The sequence below is a fragment of the Nipponia nippon genome, unplaced genomic scaffold (genome assembly GCF_047370975.1).
Source record: "Nipponia nippon isolate SJK-2023a ecotype South Korea unplaced genomic scaffold, ASM4737097v1 scaffold_45, whole genome shotgun sequence".
Lineage (NCBI taxonomy): Eukaryota > Metazoa > Chordata > Aves > Pelecaniformes > Threskiornithidae > Nipponia > Nipponia nippon.
The window spans coordinates 1,029,320-1,036,069 of NW_028262364.1; the positions used below are offsets into that span (position 1 = coordinate 1,029,320).

Consider the following 6,750-nt stretch of genomic DNA (forward strand, 5'->3'; position numbering starts at 1 on the left):
AGCGTGAGCCCTTCCCATAGGCTGCAGCCTGTCAAGACCAGCTCCAGCGTGGGTCCTGTCCATGGGCAGCAGTCCTTCTGCATAAGACTGCTCCAGTGTGGGTCCTGTCCATGGGCCAAAGTTCCTGCCAGGAGCCTGCTTCAGCATGGGCTCTGCACAGGTCACAGTTCCTGCAGGACATGATATCCACCTGGTCTGGTGTGGGATCCTCCATGAGCTGCAGTGGGGAGATCTGCTCCACCGTGGTCTCTCACACGGGCTGCCTGGGAATCTCTGCACTGCCTCCTGGAGCACCTCCTCAACCTCTTTTTTCTCTGGCCTTGGTGGTTGCAGGATTGTTTCTCACACTTGTTTTTAGTTCATCCCTCACTTCCTGTGCTCCATTTTGCCCTTTCTCAAACGTGTTTTCATGGAGCCACTCCCAGCATTGCTAAGAGGCTCAGCGTTGGGCAGCAGGGAATCTGCTTTGGAGCTGGCTGGAACTGGCTCTGTCAGACGTGGGGGCAGACCCTGGATTCTTCTCGCAGGGACCACCCCTGCAACCTTCCTGCCAAAGCCTTGCCACGTGTGCCAAATAGAGTGGGTCCAACGGAGTATGAGGCACAATTAGATGAATAAAAATTTCAACAGAAAAGAAGCAGTCCAGGCTCCATTAAGGGAGGGATGTTACTTTGAAAACTCTTAAGAAAAATGGTATTACTAGTCACGCTTAGAGATTTGGAATAAATGCTCCAAAAATACAGCCATCTAATGTCCTTGGTAGATCCTTTCGGAAGTGGAGCAGATGGAGCTAATTATGGTGATTTCCTTAATGTTATTAACATCAGATCTTAACTGCAGTATTTCACAGTCTCCCTGGGCCTCTTTGGCAGCTTAAGGCAATTTCCCAGAGGATTCTGCCTGGCCGGTCCCTGAGGCGACAAAAATCTGCTCTCATGGAGTGCGGGGTTGCAATTCTGCCTTCTGTTCTGCACAGCCACTGCACACTCCAGACGTGAGAGCTACCCCAGCTTTTCTCCAAAACCCCAATAAGACCATAGGTCTGCAAGTGTGCACAGAGTTTTATGTCGTCCTGCTTGTGTTCTGCCTCAGGCTCTTGTCTTACATATGATAGTGTGGGGAAAAGGCAGGTCAGTGAGTGTACTGGTTTTGCCTGGGACAGAGCTAAGTTTCTTTGTAGTAGCTCGTATGGGGCTATGTTTTGGATTTGTGCTGAAAATCGTGTTGATAAGACAGGGATGTTTTGGTTGTTGCCGAGCAGTGCTTGCACAGCCTCAAGGCCTTTTCTGTTTCTCAGCCTGCCCCGCCAGCGAGTAGCTGGGAGTGCACAAGAAGTTGGGAGGGGACACAGCTGGGACAGCTGACCCCAACTGACCAAAGCAATATTCCATACTGTATAATGTCATGCTACACAATAAAACTGGGGGGGTGAAGTTGGCAGAGGCTGCCGTTGCTCGGGGACTGGCTGGGCATGAGTTGGTGGTGAGCAATTGTTTTCTTTTGCATCACTTGTTTTTCTTGGTTTTATTTTCCTTTCTTTTTGTTGTTTTGTTTTTCCTTGCAATTGTTTTCTAACTATTAAACTGTCTTTATCTCAACCCATGATTTGTCTTGCTTTTACCCTTCCAATTCTCCCCGCCATGCCACCTGGCGGGAGTGAGTGAGGGGCTGTGTGGTGCTCAGCTGCCAGCCGGGGTTAAACAACAAGAAGAGTGCATCAGTGAGTCAAGGTCAGGATGAGGTCTCATGACAATAATCAGGGTTCAACAAAGTCCAGTGATCACCAGGTGTGTTGATAGAGACGAGGCAGGTCTCAGGTCAAGCCGGGAAGTCACCCACATGTCAGGGTCCACACTGAGACCAGTGGGGTCCATGTCCACACAGAGGCACAGATGTGCCACTGCTAGACATGTAACTCGGGTTGGGGCCAAGCATTAGAACTTAAGCTGAAAAGCTGCTCCCATGGGAAGGGGAGTTGGCTCGCAATGAAGCCTCCCAGCAGCACCATCTGGCAATGATCTCAGCAAGGCCAACAAAGGGAAGGGGGCAGCCCTCAGCTATGCTACCTCTAAGTTGGGTCGGTCCAACTATCCTACCACTCACAGCAGAGCAACATCAGGACCCTGGTACCTTTAGTCCAATACCATCTGGTGTGAGGTCTCGGCCCCTGCCTCACTCAGCACCAGGCAGATGAGCTGCACAAGTGCATCTGCCATTGGCATGTACACGAGGAGCCTGTGTGCCACCCCAGTCACCAGCAACACTGCATCATAAGGGAATCGATTCAGGGACAGCGGCCTGAGAAGGCGGGCAGGCTTTCTTGGCCTTTCTCCCTGTACATAAAGCAAGAAAGGGAGGGCAGAGGAGGCAGAGACTGCATTTCGGTTCTCTGAGCAGCTCTCTGCCAGGCCAAAGGCACCACCACGCCGCTGTAGATTCCTTTCCAACTACCATTCTGCTATGACCTGCACATGCCCTCACGATGAGGGTCACCACAGGCACAGACTGGCACACGTGTTCTCATGCATGCCTGCATGGAACCATGCAAAAATCTATGCGCTCACGTAAAGCCAGGAAAACGTCAGCAACTGTGGGCTCTGCTGAGGACATGCTGGGGACCACCTGTGACATGACCTCTTCAATGGCGGTCCTTGGGCATCTGGAGGAGAAGTATGAGAGCGGTGCCCATTTCCTGACAACTTTGCCACAAACAAGCCCACAGGAATGACCCAGGTGCACACATCACCTGCCTGCAGGGGATGCCACCAGCACTTGATCTGACCCTTCTGCCTGCGCCGACGTGTTTCTGCCCCGGAAATCCTCAGGCCTCTCATCCCAACACTTACAGAAGCCTTCATATGGGAAATGACGTGGCATAAGCCAGGAAAGAAAAAGGCAGCAGTGCAGGAAACCAGGACACGGCCCATCCCATTAGCTGGGATGGTTTGCATTTGACATGAGCTTGTCAGAAAATTAGTACTTCCACAAAGGGTGCCTCTGGGCCTGAGGCAGTGCAGGGCTACTATAAAAGGCAGGCCAACTCTCTGCTCTCTCATCCACTGCTCTCGCCTCCTTCTCCTTGGCAATCAGGTGAGTGTGAAGACTCTTCTCCTTCATGTTTAGGTCTTTCTTCGATGCATGTCTCAGCTGATGTGGGCTGCCCTAGCCCAGGGCTGGGAGCTGCATCTCATGGGAGAGGGAAGGAGAGAGAAGGTCTTCCTTCCGCAGAGAGAGGCTGGGACTTAGTTGAGGTGGCTCCTGGGCCTCGAGCTGGGTAGTGTGTGCTGGGCCACGAGGTGCCTTGGCTCCATTGTGGTTGGATGCAGTGCTGCTCCTCATGTTTCCCTGTGCTCTGCTTCCCCCTGCCCTCTCTTCCAGGTGCACCTCTGTCCCAGAGACATGTCCTGCCAGCCCTGCTGCTCGCCCTGCGGCCCGACCCCGTTGGCCAACAGCTGCAATGAGCCCTGCGTCAGGCAGTGCCAGAACTCCACCGTCGTCATCCAGCCCTCCCCCGTGGTGGTGACCCTGCCCGGCCCCATCCTCAGCTCCTTCCCACAGAACACCGTTGTGGGATCCTCTACCTCCGCTGCCGTTGGCAGCATCCTCAGCTGTGATGGAGTGCCCATCAACTCTGGGTGCTGTGACCTCTCCTGCATTACCAGCCGCTACTGTGGCAACAGATGTCAGCCCTGCTGAAGCTGCTGGCAACGGCCCCAAGCAAGAACCTCCAAGACCTCACAACATGGTGCTGACAGGAAAGAGAGCTTCTTGCCATTGTTTCCTTCTTCCACTCTCCTCTCTCTCTCTCTTTCCTTTGCTGTCGCTGTCTCCCAATGCCAGCCTAGCAGAGACCTCTTGGCCTCCCTCCCTCGGCAGGGCAGGCCAGACGGACACCCTGCAGGAGCTCCACCGCATCTTAGTGGTTGCCCCTGGTGCTCCCTGGGAGCCACCTCCTTTTCTTCCTTAGACTCATTAAAGTTGTGCTGCATCCAAGCCTGAGCCTTCGAGTACTCTTTCCTTCCGAGGCAACTCTTCCGGTCTGCTCAGGAAAAAAGGTGGAGGAAGGGGTGGGTGGGATTCACTGCAGTGGATTTTGTTTTGTGCCCTTTCCCTTGGAGCTGAGGAAGACATCCCTGGCTCCCGCACCTGGCAGGGCCCAGCTGTTCTCCAGATATGCAGGGCTGAGGTAATTCACCAGTTCGGATTGCTATCAGCCACACTCAGCCTTCACTCCATCCACCTCTTTTACACAGACTCATCTTCCCTCCTTCATTCATGGCTCTTCTATTTCCTCCACCCCCAAGCTGCACGGTGGGATGTGGAATGGGGGTGGTGGTCAGTACGCAACAGTTCCTTTCTGCCACTGTTTGCTCCTCACGATTTTCTCTGCTCCAGCATGAGCCTTTCCCATAGGCTGCAGCCTTTCAAGACTGGCTCCAGCGTGGGTCCTGTCCATGGGCCAGGGTTCCTGCCAGGAGCCTGCTTCAGCATGGGCTCTGCATAGGCCACAGTTCCTGCAGGAGATGATATCCACCTGATCTGGCGTGGGATCCTCCATGGGCTGCAGTGGGGAGATCTGCTGCACCGTGGTCTCACCCACGCGTGGCCCAGGAATCTCTGCATCGTTGCCTGGAGCACCTCCTCCTCCTCTTTCTTCTCTGGCCTTGCTGTTTGCAGGATTGTTTCTCACACTTTCTTTTTTCCTCCTTTCCTCCTTTCCTGTGCAGTGTTTTGCCCTTTCTCAAATATGTTTTCACGGAGGCACCTCCAGTGTCGCTCACGGGCTCAACGCTGGGCAGCAGTGAGTCTGTTTTGGAGCCAGTTGGAACTGACTCTGTCAGCCATGGGGGTAGGCACTGGACGCTTCTCACAGAGGCCACCCCTGCAACCTTCTGCCCAGCTACCAACGTCTTGCCACATAGACCCAATAAAAGCAAGTCCAACAGAGTGTGAAACACAATTAGGCAAATAAAAATTTCAACAGAAAAGAACCAGCCCAGGCTTCAGGAAGGGATTGAACTTCAAATAACCTTAAGAAGAATGGTATTATTGGCCAGGCTTTACGGCTTGGAAAGAAATGCTCCAAAAATACAGCCATCTAATGTCCTTGGTGGATCTTTCTGATGCCTTTACCAAGTGGAGCAGATGGAGCTAGTTATGGTGATTGCCTTATTTTTAGTAGCATCAGCTCTTAACTGCTGGATTTCATATTCTCCCTGGGCCTCTTTGACCCCCCAGGGCGCTTTCCCAAAGGATTCTGCCTGGCAGGTCCCCGAGGGGACAAATACCTGCTCTTATGGAGCGCAGGGTTGCAGTTCTGCCTTCTGTTTTGCAAGCCACTGCACACTCCAGACACGAGAGCCATTCCAGTTTTTCTCCAAAACCCCAGTAAGGGCATAGGTCTGCAAGTGTGCACAGAGTTTTAAGTTGTCCTGCTTGTGTTCTGCCTCAGGCTCTTGTCTTCCATATGTCTGGGGTCAGGCTGGAAAGGCGGGTCAGTGAGTCAGTGAGTCAAGGTCAGGAGGAGGCCTCATGGCAGTCATCAGTGTTCCACAATGTCCAGCGATCACCAGGTGTGTTCACAGAGATAAGGAAGGTCCCATGTTAAGCTGGGAAGTCACCTCCATGTCAGGGTCCAAACCGAGATCAGTGGGGTTCATGGTCAGATAGAGGCCCAGATGTGTCACTGCTGGAGCTGTAACTCGGCTTGGGGCCAAGCGCTAGGACTTAAGCTTGAAAGTTGCTCCCATGGGAAGGGGAGTCGTCCCTGGCTGAAGCCTCCCAGCAGAATGATCTCAGGAAGGTCAACAAAGGGAAGAGGGGAGCCCTCAATTGCACTACCTGTAAGCTGGATGAGAGACAAGGCAGACTAGGATGGAGGATGCACTTAGGTTACTGTCCTGGTTTCAGCTGGCATAGAGCTAATTTTCTTCCTAGTAGCTGGTATAGTGCTGCGTTTTGGATTTAGGATGAGAATAATGATGATACCACACTGATGTTTTAGTTGTTGCTAAGCAGTGCTTACACTAGGCATGGACTTTTCAGCTTCCCATGCTCTGCCAGGTGCACAAGAAGCTGGGAGGGAGCACAGCCAGGACAGCTGGCCCAGACTGCCCAAAGGGCTATTCCATTCTTTTGTAGCCACCCCTTATTCTATACCATATACGTCATGCCCAGTCTTTTCAACACATTCCAGTTAATCACCACCACTTTTCCAGTCTTTTGACAGGTAAGATATACACACACAGCTACCATTTCCTTAGTCTGTGGGCTATCCCTCTAAAACGTTCGTTGAGTTCCTTTAGTCCATGACTTTGGGCTTCATCTGTCATAACAGTCTTTCGGGGCAGGAGTGTGTGGTGTTGGGTTGCTGCATGCTGGAGCCAGTTTGGGTTCTATCACCTCTGCACTCTGCTCAGTTTCCTCAATGTTCATTCTTCATTAATTTGGGCGATTCTTACTGTATGCTGTTGACATGGCATATAGTAATCATAGACGTGATGACATACAGTATTATATAGCAACTAACATTACGCAATTCAGTTTGTCGGCTATTTGCACCCAAACCCAAATCCCCTTGAGGTACACATTGGTCTTGCCCATCCTCCCGCATCACCCACCAACTGCACCCAGGTCCTTGAGCAAAAGCAATCCCACAAATGGGTTTACATTTGCCTGAGGCGGGAGTAACCCAGACTGTCTTCCCCATCGTATTTTTTATGTGCACTACAGGGACTTTATCCCCCTCTA

General features: G+C 52.3%; 1 pseudogene; it reads left to right on the forward strand.

The window, feature by feature from the left end:
• The first annotated feature begins 2,962 nt into the window (after nt 1-2,962).
• On the forward strand, nt 2,963-3,696 carry LOC148052689 (feather keratin Cos2-3 pseudogene; annotated as a pseudogene).
• The last annotated feature ends 3,054 nt before the right edge of the window (nt 3,697-6,750 follow it).